We start from the raw sequence: 16,446 nt of genomic DNA on the forward strand, positions 1-16,446 counted from the left end.
TCTACTCTCTCTCCTTCTCTAATCTCCTCTTCTCTACTCTCTCTCTCCTCTACTCTTTCTCGCCTCCTAATCTCTCTCTTCTCTACTCTCTCACCTCTCTCTTTCTCCTTCTCTAATCTCTCTCTTCTCTCTCACCTCTACTCTTTCTTCTTCTCTACTCTCTCTCTGTCTTACTCTTTCTGCTTCCACTCTCTTACCTTTATCTCTTTCTCTTCTCCTCTCTCACCTCTACTCTTTCTCCTTCTCTAATCTCTCTCTTTTCTACTCTCTCCCCTCTACTTTTTTTTTTTTTTCCTCTCTCTCTCTCTCTCTCTCTCTCTCTCTCTCTCTACTCTCTCTCTCTCTTCTCTACTCTCTCTCTCTTCTCTATCTCTCTCTCCTCTACTCTCTCTTTCTCTCCTTTCTCTACCTTCTCTCTTCTCCTACTCTCTCCTCACCTCTACTCTCTCTCTTCTCCTACTCTCTCCTCTCTCTCTTCTCTTCTCTCAATCTCTCATCTCTACTCTCCTCTCTTTCTCTCTCTCTTCTCTCCTCACTCTTCTCCTCTCTCTCTTTCTCTCTCACCTCTACTCTTTCTCCTTCTCTTACTCTCTCACCTCTCTCTCTCTCTTCTCTCCTCTCTAATCTCTCTCTTCTCTCTCTCTCCCTCTACTCTCTCCTCTCTCTAATCTCTCTTCTCTCCTCTACTCTCTCTCTCTTCTCTACTCTCTCCTTCTCTAATCTCTCTCTTCTCCAACTCTCTCTCTCTTCTCTACTCTCTCTCCTCTAATCTCTCTTCTCTTTCTCTATCTCTCTTCACCTCTACTCTTTCTCCTTCTCTAATCTCTCCTCTCCTCTCTCACTTCTACTCTCTCCTTCTTCTCAATCTCTCTTCTCTACTCTCTCCTCTACTCTCTCTCCTCTTCTCTTCTTCTCTCTCTCTCACCTCTACTCTCTCTCCTTCTCTAATCTCTCTCTTCTCACTCTCTCTCTCACCTCTACTCTCTCTCTTCTCTAATCTCTCTCTTTTCTACTCTCTCTCTCTTCTCTCTCTCTCTTTCTACTCTCTCTCCTTCCTCTAATCTCTCTCTTCTCTACTCTCTGCCTCTACTCTCTCTCCTCTCTCTTCTTCTCCTCTCTCTCCTTTACTCTCTCTCTTCTCTGCTCTCTCCCTCTTCTCCTATCTCTTCTCTCATTCTCTTCTCCTCTACTCTCTCTCTTCTCTACTCTCTCTCTTCTCTTTTTTTTTTTTTTTTTCTCTTCTCTCTCTCTCACCTTTCTTCCTAATCTCTCTTCTCTGCTCTCTCCTCATCTCTCTCTTCTCTTTCCTCTTCTCTCTCTCTCCTTCTCTAATTTCTCTCTTTCTTCTCTTCTACTCTCTCTCTCTCCTCTACTCTCTCCTCTCTCTCTCCTTCTCTAATCTCTCTTCTCTACTCTCTCACCTCTTCTCTCTTCTCTAATCTCTCTCTTCTACTCTCTCACCTCTCTCTCTCTCTTTCTCTCTCTCTCTTCTCTTCTCTCTTCTCTCTCTCACCTCTACTCTCTCTCCTTCTCTAATATCTCTCTTCTCTACTCTCTCACCTTTATCTCTCCTTCTCTAATCTGTGTGTGTGTGTGTGTGTGTGTGTGTGTGTGTGTGTGTGTGTGTGTGTGTGTGTGTGTGTGTGTGTGTGTGTAGAACTTCTCTCCCCTCGCTTTCAGCTGCCACCACTGGCTAGCCCTCGTGAACAGGAAGCAACTTGCATTAAGTCTTCCCCTGCCAGTACAGCCTCACCATCAACACTCTTGCTGTGCCTCCTGGTGGCAACACACAGTAACTGGTGGCTCGTGGGCCCAGGCTAGATGAGCAGGGGATCTTGGGTAGCAGTGGACCCCAGAGGGGCCGGTGCATAGGCCCAATGGGCGTGTGGAGCCGTCGCGCCTACCAACCACCGCCCGCTGCCTTGCGGATTAACCATGGTAGGTATATAAGGCTACGGGAGTAAACCCCAAACGAAAAACCTACAGTAGAGCCCAGCATCAGGCAGACATGCTTACAGAATGCCAGGCCCCAACAGCAGTATAGGCGGAAGAGCCACCATGGAAACCCCGACTACACGGCAGGCAAAGGCAATGTCTGATGGACAGGCTACTAAGGTGAAACCCAACAAACTGGGCTATCGGCAGTCCATTGCAACTCTCCTCTCCCCAGTCGTTGCAACACTTGCCAGTGGGTCAGGAAAAGGGAGAACCAAGATGTGTGGTTGCAGCCTCGCTCCTGCCTCACCATAAATCAACCATCACCCAGTTCATCATACCACTCATCATCATCAAAACCCTATACCCCCAAAGTCTTATGGCGGCAGGGACAGGCAGAAGATGACTGCCGGGAGTCTCTAGTCACAACTCTGAACATGGGCAGCACAGATAAGATGGTCGTTTATCCTGGGATCTGAGGTAGCAGTGCAATCAGGTCCTGTCTGTGCAACTCAGCAGCCCTTTGGGAGCTGCTCTGCTCACCACATGGGAAGGGGCTAGAAAATTGCCCTAAACATAGCCTGCCTAAAAACCCAACTTGACTGGAGCCGCACCCAGTAAGGTCAGCCTTATGCGATCAAACAGAATCAAACAAAAACAAACCATACAACCTCTTATGGTCACTGCATGTTCAGGACCCTTCTGGATACTGTGCAAATGCACATCCTGAAAAAGAACTGCCCTTGTGGCAAAGAGCTGGAGAGATATAACATCTACATAGCAGCCATCATTGAGTCCTGGCTCCCAGATGAAGGCAGATAAGTGTATTAGCCCTGTCTCATTGACAGTAGTATTATCTAAATGTGGGTTAATTACATAGCTGTGAGGGTTTCTTGTTCCAGAGACATGACAGGGTGTTTCCACTATGGCACTATCGGAGGCAAACTGGCAATCCTTGTATTCACCGACTTTCCTTGGGATGAATGTTGCTTTCCACCGGAACTCGATGCGTGCTGACAGCATTACTGGGGTTATACAGGAAGTGCAGTACATTTATCCCAACTTCTACCAAACTTTCACATTACAATCATGGTTTGATCGCTCCTGCTCTTTTGCTTGCAGGGAGAGAGATAGGGCATATCGAGCTATGAAACTATCTCTTCTATTTCCCACCTCTTTCATTACTTCTAGGAATCGATTGTAAGGCTATTCTTCGTAGGGCCAAAGCGAATTTTATTAAAAGAAGGCTTTTCTGACTAATTCTTCCTCTAGTAAATCCTTTTGGTCCTTAACTAAAATGTCTGTAACAACTTCTGCACTCCTTCATTTCCTCCCCACTTCCAACCCGATAACTCTATAGTAGCTCTCCCCCTGACAAAGCCAACCTCTTTGGCACCTTATTCTCCTCTAATTCCACCTTAGACAATTCCCACTCTATCCCTCCTACCCCTGCATCTCCTACTGAACCTATACACTTTCCTATAATATCCACTCGCAGGGGTTGCCGGTGTGTTACTCAGGTTGGATGTGAGTAAAGCATGGACGGTCAAATACCCCTCGTGATGGATAATGATTGTAATCAAAAAGCTTATTAAGGGGTGATGCTTAGATCCCAAAACAGCTTGAACTGGCAGGAACTGCCTGACAGTGTCAAGCCAGAAAATATATCTAGCACATAAACTCAACATCTGTGCCTAGCAAATCTTACCTCCAGGCCACCGTTGTCGAGCTGAGCAATCATTCTGGGCATTCCAGCCATTGGACCTCGAACAAGAGGAACTGAAACAATAATTTTCAAAATCAAACAAGGAAAGTCTTTATATTACAATTCTATGATTAAAAGACATAATGAAAAAGTTAGTATAATAAGAAATGAAACTGTAATTATAAATGTCATATACTATACAGGCAGACACCAATTTATAAGGTTTCATTAAAAAAAAAAATTGCAGAGGAAAAAATAAATATTATCCCACCGTAGATTTAAGAGTGAAACCCGTTACAAAAACATTAATGAAAACTTAATGTATGATGTTTATAGTTTGATTAAAAATCGAAGTTAATAAGTGTGAAGCCTTTTATGGGCCAAACAAATGATAATTCATAGTTAATATGGTATGAATGTTTGAATAAGATGCCTCTGGTAGCTCTTTTCTCGTTGATTTAAATAAAAGACTTTACTGGTGGATATAACCAAGTTCTTTTTCATCTGTAATATTAATACAACTGATAAATTCATCAGAAGCCATTTAGCTCTCATTTTCTTTGTCAAATTCTGGAATATGTTACGCCTTAATCCTCTATCTTCTAATGAGACTCAATCTTTTTACAAAGGATCCCAATTTTTCAGGGATTTGGATCCCTGGTATACAACAACTGATACTGTTGGTAACAGTAAACACTGAACAGGAAAGAATAAAGTCATTTGACACACATGATTTTCACTGATGATAAATACCACTCACCTGGCTGCTGGTTGGGGATGTTCATGGGCTGAGTGTTGGGTGTGGGATGAACCACCACCTGGGTTACAGAACCCGCTCTCACCATCTGTATATAATCCCAGTTGAAGAAAATGAAGGACATTCTCCAGGTTCTTCTTTCTTTGTAGTATCAACATCACTTTCCGGAATTTAGAAGTAATTCAATTCTGTACTTTGTTTCTGATATATGGATGGGCAAGTGAGGTAGAAGTTATAATGAAACCTCTTCCAGAACAAATGGCTAACAAAAATTCCCAATATTCTCCATCTCTCTGGTTTCTCTACATAACCTTACCCCATTTATAGTATTCAAATATACAGTAAACCCTCGATAACTCGACGTTTGATAATTCGGTATTTCATATAACTTGGCATGGATATGGTATCGAATATTAGTATAATTAAAATTCCGAGATATATAAAATTATCTGGGAAAATCTCGGCATATCTGGCTACCTGCATCACCTACCATACCTCTGTGTCACCTACCATGTACTCTGTGTACTACCATGTATCTGTTTCACCTATGATTGCTTCATTCTTTGCCTGCAGTGCTGGCAAGTGTTACTTTATATTTAGTAATTACATGTGCAGATAAATGGGCTGATAATTTTTTATTGTTGTATTTTTTGTAGGAGGTAGTGCCTCGAAAACCGCAATTTGGGATAACTCAGCAAGGCCAGAGCTCCATTTGTGCGAGGTTATCGAGGGCTTACTGTACATATTAGGAATAGCAATATTTCTGTCACTCCTTCACTGCATAAACAAACACATGTTTATTGGTGATACAATATACTAATACTGCACCACTTTACACAATTCAGTAAACAGCATCATCTCTTATTTTCTCAACTTTCTTTTCTCACATTTACATTTTCTTTTATGCAGTACAGGTTTTTTTCCTCTGTCTGTTCTCTTATTACAACAGCCACCCAATGTATATAGTCATAGCCTCAATTTACATCTCCTTTTAGTAAAACTGAAATGTCAGGCCACGCTATAATTTGCAACACACTGCAAACTAAACTTCTCTTGTAATTAAATATCATTGGGATTCTGGATCAATCAAATTAGCAAAACTATAAATTACCCCAATACAGTATAGTCTGAGTTTCTGGAGTTTGGTTTGCACGTTTTGGGTCATTTCTGGCACCTTGCCGGACCGACAATTTTTTATTTACTGGTTCATTCCATCATTCTGCTGGGAGGCGGCGCAAGGCAGGAGTCTTTGGGTAATCAGTCAACAAAACATTACCGAGTTCTTCACCCATCACCCACCACAGCCAGCCCAAGTCAATGATAGTGATAGTGAGGATATGGACTTTTGAGGGGTTTTGACAAAGGCCCTGCAAACCTCTGTGGTGATAGTGATACAATTGATACAGGTGAAGGCCAATAATCTGCTCTCTGCCTCGGAACCAACCCCATCCTGTGTGCGGTATCTTTTCTGCAAGTAAGTGTTAAAAAACTAATATTATTGATATTTCTCTTAAATATTAATTGTTATTTTCATACCAAATTAGATGTTATTTTTACTATAGCGTACTATTGCGTCGGAAAAAGTGTAGTTTGAGGGTGGCCCAGTCTCTATTTCAATTAATCCCATATGTTCTGTTATTTAGTTTACGCGTTTCTTGTTTCACTTGGACCTCACGGGTTCAATTGACCGCGTAAATGAAGACTATATGTATAATGAAACTGCCTCAAAATTATCTTAATTTTGTAATATTTCCTATACAGTCATCCTTGTTTATCACTTAGTTGGGACTGCTTAATTGGCGATAGCAATGCGATAGCAATACAGAACATGGATTTATTCTAATGGTTCCAGAACCAAGACCTTCAATTTTCCCATTTACATTAGACCCATTAAAGATATAGATAATGTTATGGTAGTATCAGAAACACACACAGGCATGGCTAGGTTTATTACAAAGTGATGAAAATGGTAGCTCAATACTGTAGTCCACAAACATGTAGCTATGCTTTCTTTATTTGAGTCCCCATCTGAGGTCCGTTTTCCTCGCTAAAGGGGCATGCAAGATCATTCTCTCCTTCCTCTCCACATATCAAAGCGCTCAACACACTGACCTTTCGACTCTCACTGACCATCACCACGACCTCATCTCCAAATTTGGCAAGAAGCTTCTACACCATCCTCGACTGGCTCTACTACCACCTGAGATCCTAGCCCCGAGAATTGCTGTTCGACACACCATCCATCGTTCACGAACTGATTGCTATAAAACAATGTTAACCATTGTAAAAATTATCAATAACCTTAATAAACCAGTGTATTCACTCCCAGTAAATACTACTTTTTGTATTCTATGTTGATGCTTGTATTTGCTTTTTCCCATCTAGTTATTATATATCTTATTTATATCACTTATGTTTTTGTATATTATTTGTAATTGGAAACTCATTCTAGATATGTAACTGTATATTTTCAGCCTTCTGGATCTAGCTCTTTCATAAAGTTATTATTATTATTATTATTATAATTACACACACACACACACACACACACACACACACACACATGTATACTGTGCATATGTATGTGTAAACACACCTTTACTTGAGCTTGGCCAGCCTGGGAGGCAGGAGACCCCACTGACACAGGTCCTGGAGAAGGAGTTGCCACAGGCCCAAAGGATTAGGGATGGCCAGACCCAATCGGATGGTACTGTTAGCCTCTGTAGGACTTTAAGTCTATTGCTGCAGGATATGTGGCCACAGATGTTACTGGAGGGTAGCTCATCAAGGATGGACTTAATGCACGCTCTGTAAGCTGAAATATTAATGTGTAATCTAAACAAAAAATTAAGAAATCTAAGGTTATATATAGAATATGATGATCTACTGGAATAAAAGAAAAGAATCTATGAGCAAAATGACATGTAAGAAGAGATATGCTTTTTTTTACAGGAACTAACACACAGGGGCACAAGTCAAAATCTACATCTATGAAGATGCCGGAAACCAGCTTTTTAAGTGAGACTGATTTTAAAAATTTAGGAAACACAAGAAGAAGGCAGATATCTGCATGAGTTTGATTGTGTGAGGAAAGAAAATGTAACACTATAATGGGTTATTCAAAGGATCGATATTCGATATAGAAACGGTGGGCACCGCTGGGCAAGACTAGGTACACAGAGCCTGCCTTTGTCGGCGGTACGCAGGATGTCAAATCCATCTAACACTGTTCAAGTAAAGTAACTGTAAAGAGAGAGTGAAGCAACACAAGGAGAAGAGAGAGGGAAGAAAGATATTCAACTAAAAGGAGGAGACAATGACAAAATGCCTTTCATTCCACCCCTACCTAACAGTTGACAAAGGAAACACTGCAGAGCAGTACTCAAGTTAGACAGATGAAGCTCTTTTATAAACTTAGCAACCATTCAGGAGGAAGCATACGCATCTGTGCCAGCATTCAAGCTTTTTGGGAGGCAGCTTTAGCAATGTTGAGGATGTGTGACTTCCATGACATATAAGAGAAATGGTGAGGCCTAGCATATCTATTTAGAATTTGCAGAATGATTGCATCCTGAAATGTGATTGCTGGGAGATCATAGTAATGGAAAGTGTAACTGGTATCAGAGTTTCATTATTATTGAATTTAACCAAGTTTCTACCTATCTGGAGAAGCTGCACAGATAGATGTAATTATATCAGCTCTAAAAAACAGATCTAGTTTGGAGAATTAGGGGAAACTGAAAATGTGAAGAAGAGAGAAGAGTAGAATCATCACGAAGAATGGATAGAATTAGTCATAGTGTGAAGTAAATCTCTTGATAAAAGAAGGAAAAGAATAGTAAAGAACAGAACCGGTGGGGTACCATTGGTTGAGAAAGAGGAGAGATCACTTACATCAACTACTATAGATCGTTCTCAAGGAAGCTAGACATTAGGAGAACAAAGTGTGGAGAGAAACCATATGAAAGAAGTTTAGAAAGCAAACACTTGTGCCATACCCTGGGTCAAATACTTGAGATGTCGAGGGCCATGGCGAAGTTTCCCCATAATCCTAAGAGAGGATGACCAAAGATGGTGTAGGAGAGCAGATCACTAGTAGATCTCGCTTCTGGCGAAGCCATACTGATGATCCGACAAAGATAATGGAGTTCAAGGTAGCGGAGAAAATGAGAGTTTAAGATACAGTCAACTCCTCACTTTTACGCGTCCCACATTCCGCGCTTTCCACGCTTACATCGCACCTTCTGCCGGAACCTGATACCAAGACCGCGGGTGCGTAGCCTTTACGCGATGTGTCCTGCCTCGACGCTATTTTTAGATTCACCCTCCCGCCTGTTCCCCGCCCGCCTGGGCAAGCCGCCATGTGGCTATGGCGCATGTCTTGTTATGTTATCAGTGACGTCATATGACGACGACTGTAATGCACATGCATCCTTACCTCCCTCCGCTGCTAGCTGTAATTGGCCAGCGATGGCCCACCCGGGGAGAGGGAGGAGGAGGGAGGGAGGGAGGAGGAAAGACGACGCTGGCCTAGCCGCTGCAGTTTCATCCTCTCCACACTGCAATCGCAGCATCCATTGTTCTGTAAAATAGCTCGCTGACCACCGCCCCCTTGCTCTGGACCCAGCCGCCTCAAGCCCAAGAAGACACGACGCCCTTAAGCTACGAGGTGAAGTACAAGATCATCCAAGAGTTAGAGAAAGAACAACATAGTTGGATTTATGCTACCAGTGGTGAACGTAATCTTACGATCCGGACGATAAAGAAGGATGCAGCTAACATAAAGTAGCACATGAAGCCCACAGGTGCTTTACGACTGGTGACGCCATGCTTTCAAGACGGAAAATTACTTGTGCCACGGTGCGGCCAGGCGCGACGGAACATATGTGGACAGGCGCTTGTTATGAGCACGCACGTGAACTGTATGCTGCAGTGTCACAAAGATGGGAACAGCAGAGCCCAAAAACCTTTAATGCTTCCTCTGGGTGGTTACAGAGGTTTAAGATGCGAACAAGATCACCAATATCAACATTGGTGGTGAAGAAGAAAAGGACCGTGGTTGCGGCTAGGGAATTTCTCCGTTTTTACGTGAGATTATGGACAAAGGACGACACCGACGACCAGGTTCAACATGGACTAATCTGGTCTTTTTGGAAAAAGCTACCTTCCAAGTCCTTCAAGTAAAGAATGCCAGCATCGCCGAAGTTGCAGAAGGAGTTTTATCACCGCCCTGTTTACCAATCAATGCCTCTGGTACCTGTAAGCCTGCTATCGGTGATCCATTACGAGTTCAAGTAGTCGACGCCTACAAGAGCATGGACATGACCAAGCTAAATGTCCACTGGCTGACCGCATCGTGAGCATAAAGTGGATAAATTTCTACACTGTCCCTCTGGTTTGATGACTGTTTCGCTCCCTGGCGTAAAGAAATTCCCAGAGCAACAGAATGTGCCATCTGAAGATTTTGTTGCTGCTGAAAAACGCATCTGTGACTTCATTTCTCACGGTTAGATCGCCACCCCAACGTAAAAAGTAGTCTTCCTTCCTCCCAACACTACGCCTATATTACAGCCTTATGGACCAAGAGTTAATCTGTACGTAAAAGCTGCATTCTCTACGAAAAAATTCAAGCTCCTGAATCCATCACACTTCAACACCAGGGAAGAGTTGCATAACCTGAGTGACACACCACCGTATAGCAAGAGCGAAGACTTAACAGGATCAATAGTTGGCAGGAGCGTAACACTTTTCAAACAATTCTGGAGAATATTCCAGCCATCAAGAAAGCTGGGGACTTTTGGTAGTGGCGGGATTCAGCTGGGTTCAGGTAACTGTTCTGCCACGCATGGAGACACATGTGTGTTGCGCGACCGGCTGCTAGGGCAGAGTCAATCTGTGACTGGTGAGGTTAGACTGTTGCAGAAAGCAGTGGACCTTGCCAGAGAAGCTGGCGAGTGTTACAGCTGCAGGTTTCTCCGAGACCACCAACATCCTGGAGGTGATAAGGATCTTGATGACTACCGACACGAGATGGTGATGATGATGACGCTAGTGAAGAGGCCGTAAAGGCCATCCCAAGAAGAACACCGCCATCCCATAGTAATGTTAGGGTGCCATCGGCGTATCGAAAGTCAAGCTCCTCCTTTTCCGGCCAACCCTGACGAAACAGGTATGAAATTCACTACCCAGCCGTTGCAGACTATGGAGCCCTACTTGGGTTTATCACGACAACATACAAATACCAGCCGCCAGCAAAGCATAACCTGAGTTCTTCGCCTCAAGAATCCACCACAGCCAGCCCAAGCCAGTGATATAGTGACAGTGAAGACAGTGGAAGATGACTTGAGGGATTTGTCAGAGGCCCTGACAAGTAGGGGATGACAGTGATGGTGACTCACCTGAGGCCAGTCTATTTCATTCTAGAACCAGCTCTCCATCCCTGTATGCCTAACCATCTCTTTCTACTAACGTAAGTGTTAAACCCAGTCCTTTATTTTTCCTAACCTAACCTTTTATTTTTCCTAACTTAACCTTTTTATTTTTTCCTAACCTAACCCTTCTATATTAATTGTGTGTGCATACCATCATAAAGTTAAGATAATTTTTACTACAAATATAGTTGTGTCGTCAAAAAAGTGGAGTTTGGGGGTCGGCCCGGCCTTTATTTCAATTCATCCCATATGTTATTCTTAATCTTTTCACCAATTAATCCAGGATTTAAAAGGCTCTCCTCGCCGGGAGAGACTCAGAATCACGAACTGTTAAGATATGTCGAATGTATGTGCACTACCGCGTTAGTGCTTTTGCCTATTATTCCGCATAATATGAATCTTTGGAAGGGGAAGGCTATGTACTGTGCACATCATTGTCATTCCTAAAAACCCATTTTAATTCATATTACGCTACATAACATTCAAATCCACCACGCTTGTGATGTGCGCAGTACACCTGTAGTACGTAGCTAATACCCCATGTAAGGGCGCGTGTTTTCCAACACCTACACCACCCTCAGCTTACTTACTTCTCTTGTCTTAGTTCTTACTCTTACTCAGTTCCTTCACATGTTCTTTTTACTTACTTCACTGGTTACTGCATAAACTTAGTTCTTTTTGGCAGCATGGGCATTCTTTTGGTAGCATGGACGAGGGTCTAGGCACATGGGTATGGTAATTCTGGTATTAAGTCACTTGGATGGAAATAAAGGTAATTACTGTGGGAAAAATGAATACTCCTAAAATACTCTAAGAACAAATTTATTAATATGAAATCAAAGGGAAAAAGAGATATTATTAACATATAACTACCAGGCTCAACTCCTGGGCTTAGTGCAGACTCAGTATGTTGTTCTTTACTTATTTTCTTCTTTGCTCATTTTCTTCTTTACTCAACAGCAATTATTCAGATCTTACACGCTTACTGCACACAACCTTACTGGTGTTACATTACATTACCTAGCAGGACCAGTTCCTTGGCCCTACTCACAATACACAATACATGGCACTCCTGGTAGACTACTTTACTGTCACTCAAAGTGGGTACTTATACTTCACCCACATCTTCTAGTGGTACATCTCACTACAGTTACAAGACTTTACTCCTTGTCCCAAGTGGACAACTTTACTTCTCACACATTACAAGGTATTTTACTAACATACACGTTAATACTGAAACGCAAATACATGGGTCCACTACCCAACATGGGATAATTATTTCCAACTAATTATCCCCAACATACATATTACAACACACTCTGATGACATATAACTTCCAGGGAGCATCCCATGGTAGAACCCTAGGGCTCAGGACCATTGGTGAGATCGGTGGTAGCCAGACACATGGCGAATCTGGGGTTTGGCTCCACGAGGTAGTGGAGCATATTAATCAGGCCGCATCTGGGCCATCGTTTCATATATTGATCCCTGCTGGGTATCTATGCATCTGGGGCAGTTGTTGAGTGATCCAAGAGTCACAATTGGATCTGGGGACAAACGTTGGAGCAGGCGTCAGGGGAGCATCATGAACAACACAATCACAACAAATCTCTGTCTGGAAACGACAGACATATTTACGTTATATTACTTCTTACACTGGGTGAATGACAATTCAACTGTTAAAGCATGAACACTGATGAACACTGATATTCACTACAATTGACTGAATCAAACTGAATGGCTAGGGAATACATGAACATTCCTGGGGACAAGCGTTGGAGCAGGTGTCAGGGGACGCTAGCCCTGCGTGATCCCATGGTATATATGCCCCTGAGTTGCCAGCGATCGCTACTCACACAATGACAGTAATTACAAACAACTCAACTGTTACTCATTCAAAGATGACCCTCCGTTGACAAAGGTCTGGCGAATTACTTGAGTTGATTTACACAGACTAATTCAAGATTGAGCTTCCCAGGAGAAAGTGGAATAACAACTCATTGATAGCTGTCTTCACAAAGGCGGGACGAACTGGGAGGGAACACAAGTGTACGCGTCAATGGGGAAAAACACGTCTTCTTCTGAGGGGTAGCTAACCCACTCATGTTTTGCGGTCGTGTACAGTGATCCCTCGGTTAATGAGCGCCTTGGTTAACGAGATTTCGGTTAACGAGTTACTTTCCATAAGATTCTTAACTTCGGTTAACGAGCAATCCCTCGATTAACGAGTTTTTTACGAGCCGACCTCAACATGTTTTCGCTTGCATTTGGCGGTCCACCAGCTGTAGTATTAGTCCGCCAATACAGTAATCGGTTTTAGGGCTTAAATTCCTTAATATTTTAGTAAATATCAAGAAGTTTATACTATTCATTAATTTTAAAAGTTTAATATTAACTTTTTTAGTCATTTTAACAATTATTGAACATAATTGAAGGTAAGGAAACTAGTTGCATGCGCGTCATCCAGCCTGGCAACACACCAAACAGGCGCCAGTCTCACTGTCTTTTCAGTGGAGGTAACATCTTGCTTGAGATTCTCTTCAACTAAACGCTTTTTTTCTGTGTTTGCAAGCAAATTATTGGTCATTTTTAAATTTATTTTACATAGACAATATATAATGCAGTGCAGTGTTGATTTAAAGAAAATAATCTTGAATTACACCAAGAGAATTAAAATTTTATGGGTGAAATGGCGCCATGGGGTGACTTCTCTTCCACCCCAATGCCTTCTCTTCTCCCTTCTCCTCCACCCCTATTCTAATTCCCATCATCATCATCATCATGTAGGAGCCTTCTACATACACACCTCAAAGTAAGTGTACTTTTCTACCTTTTTTTGTTGAATTTAGGCAATTTTCGGTGAGCTGCAACCAATTACCCAAAAACCCATTGAAACAATGGTTTCGGTTAACGAGTTTTTCGGTTAACGAGCAACCTGCTGGAACGGATTGTGCTCGTTAACCGAGGGACCACTGTAGTTTAATAAGAATCATAGTTAAAACAGACTAGCAGTCAACGTGACCATGACACCTACAGTAGTAGAATCCCCATCTTAGTGTCTACACCTCTGTTTATAACATGGTTAGGGTTGTCTAGGATGTACTGTACTCTGTGAGCTTATTTAGGCCTCACGGAGCTCGGCTGGTAGGTGACCGAGCGATGTAATGGCCCCTGTCTCATCAACAGAAAGTATTATATAAATGGGTTCTTACATCTGATTTATATTCAGATTCATCCCCTGTAACTTTCCACTACCTATGAGTAAGACATGAGTTGAACACGTGAACGGTAGCTTTCCCAAGAGGGAGAAGCCCATATGTCAGCATCTATGTAAGCGACACACTTAGTCAGTCACTCACACCAACTTTTATCGAACGGACATTGATCCACGTTTATATTACATAAACGCCGTCCTCTTTCTCATTCACTCATAAATAGTGGAACTTACGGTTGATATACACTCAGGAATTATAAACATAATACTTTTATAATAAAACAAGAAACTTCAATTGGGTTTCGTTACCAAAAGCCCAATTATATTATATGTGTACCAACCTAGTTAACTGGGGAATTAACCAGCGTAACACTTTTTCTCAATTAATATTTCGGCGGTTTCGGCAAAAAAATTAGATTTCATTTAAAATCTCAGTTTATGTACTCCTGAGCATGCTAATTCCGAATCTATGGTTCACGAGTCAATTGCAGGGTAATTAGTGGCTGTAATGATGCTTGGAAGATTTTAATTACATTTTGTCAATCCTAATTACTCAGCAACTATGGATTTCCGAGGTGCAATTTAAGTGTTTTTGCTATTCTGGAAGTACTTATTTAGTTAAACCATATGTGACCACCACCCGTGATCCCACTTGGACTTACCTAACCTTAGTTACAGGGCTGGATTTACCAATAGGCCAAGTAGGCCATTGGCCCCCAGATACCGGTGGGCCCACTGAAACTAATTTGTCGCGCAGCGTGCCAGCGTATAACCTTGTTTCAAGTGTACACCGAGTATTTCATTATATAATATATTCACAACCATAAGGGCCCCTGTACAATAAGTATAGGCCCGCAGTGGTCTTCAACTGGTGGGCCATGGGGTGGTTCTCAGGTGGGCCACGGACTAGGCCCTATAGGAGACAGCTAGCCAGTATCCGCGGGTGGACGCAGGAGCTGAGAGACCGGTACCGAGAGCTACAGACGGACATCCAGCACGAGAGCAAACGTCTACATGAACAAAAGTGGGCTGCCTTGGTGTGGGAGGCAGCCAACAATTACCGCGATTCTGCTGCATTCTGGAAAGGGATCAAGCGACTGATGGGTTCCACCTCTAGCACGGTCCCTTACCTGCTCGACCAAAACAACGTAAAAATATTCGAGGAAGAAAACCAAGAACAACTACATCGGTGATATTTACGAAAGATCTTTACCATTAGTGAACAGGGGAACGAGGGCTTCGACAGGGAGTTTGAGGAGGACATTTTAGGTCAGTTGCAGGACCATCAGCACCTGCTCCAGCCACTCCCACGGACTGACTTCACTAGACTGGTGGACGGAAGCTACCTGACGGAGCGCATAGTTCCTGCAGATGTGTCAGCCGTCATAAAAGGGTTTAAAAACAAATCACCTGGTCAAAGTCACATTAACAAGAAGATCCTGGCTCAACTCCCCGACAACATGATAGAGAGGCTTGCTCATATATGCAACGCCTGCCTCGCCTCTGGATACTTCCCTAAGATGTTCAAAATCGCCGTTATTCGCCTCATACCAAAAGCATGGAAGCCTCCAAACAAAGTCGAAAACTTTCGACCAATATCGCTGCTAGAGGTACCTGCCAAAATCTTCGAAAAAATAGTCAACAAGCGATTGCGGATGTATCTGGAGGACGAAGACGTGCATAATCCCGCCAGTTCGGCTTCCGCCAGTACCGAGGCACATCCACCGTCATAGCTCAGGCCTACGAGCAGATCGGCAATGCCATGACTGGCCGCCTGCAGTGCAATATAGTACTGAGGGACATCAGCAAGGCGTTTGACAATGTTTGGCATGCAGGGCTGCAGTATATGATCATACAACTGGGGCTACCCGAAAATCTGACGCGCCTGCTGTGCAACTTCATTATGGACCGCAGAGCCAAAATCAAGATGCAAGAACATTTTGGAGAAGAATTCTCACTATCGAGCGGCGTGCCTCAGGGCTCTTGTCTCTCACCAACCCTTTACACACTCTACACGGCTGACCTGCCACCCCCAATCGTCGGCAGCGAGTACGTCATGTATGCCGACGATGTAACACAGATCGTCACCTGCCCAGGAAGGTCCACAGCAAGGATGGCGCGACTCACTGCTTGGGCAATAGAGGAGATCTCGGAGTATGAAAATAAATGGAAAATAAAAACAAACAAAACGAAATTTGAGGTCATACCCATAGCCAAATTCAAGCAGGCCCCATTGATGATCGACGACTAAGAGATTGAGTACTCTAAGCAAGGCAGGTTGCTCGGCCTCATCATTTCTCGGACGGGCATCATTCCCCACGTGAAGGACAGACTAAATAAAGCCAAAGTCGCCGCAGCCAAAATTAAAACGTTTTAAATTGATGCCTGAGAAGATACAAGTTCA

At 43.0% G+C, this 16,446-nt stretch overlaps 1 protein-coding gene across 1 annotated transcript in view; it reads right to left on the reverse strand.

Moving 5' to 3' along the window:
• Positions 1 to 4,481, reverse strand: part of LOC121872815 (mediator of RNA polymerase II transcription subunit 25-like) — a 36,493-nt gene extending 32,012 nt beyond the window's left edge. Inside the window, exons 1-2 of the mRNA XM_042375864.1 lie at positions 4,401 to 4,481; positions 3,644 to 3,714 (exon numbers count right to left, since the gene is read on the reverse strand). The gene's annotated coding sequence lies outside the window, so the exon portion shown is untranslated. The remainder of the gene's footprint in view (positions 1 to 3,643; positions 3,715 to 4,400) is intronic.
• Between the last annotated feature and the right edge of the window lie 11,965 nt (positions 4,482 to 16,446).

This window comes from Homarus americanus, unplaced genomic scaffold (genome assembly GCF_018991925.1).
Source record: "Homarus americanus isolate GMGI-L3 unplaced genomic scaffold, GMGI_Hamer_2.0 scaffold11022, whole genome shotgun sequence".
Classification (NCBI taxonomy): Eukaryota; Metazoa; Arthropoda; class Malacostraca; order Decapoda; family Nephropidae; genus Homarus; species Homarus americanus.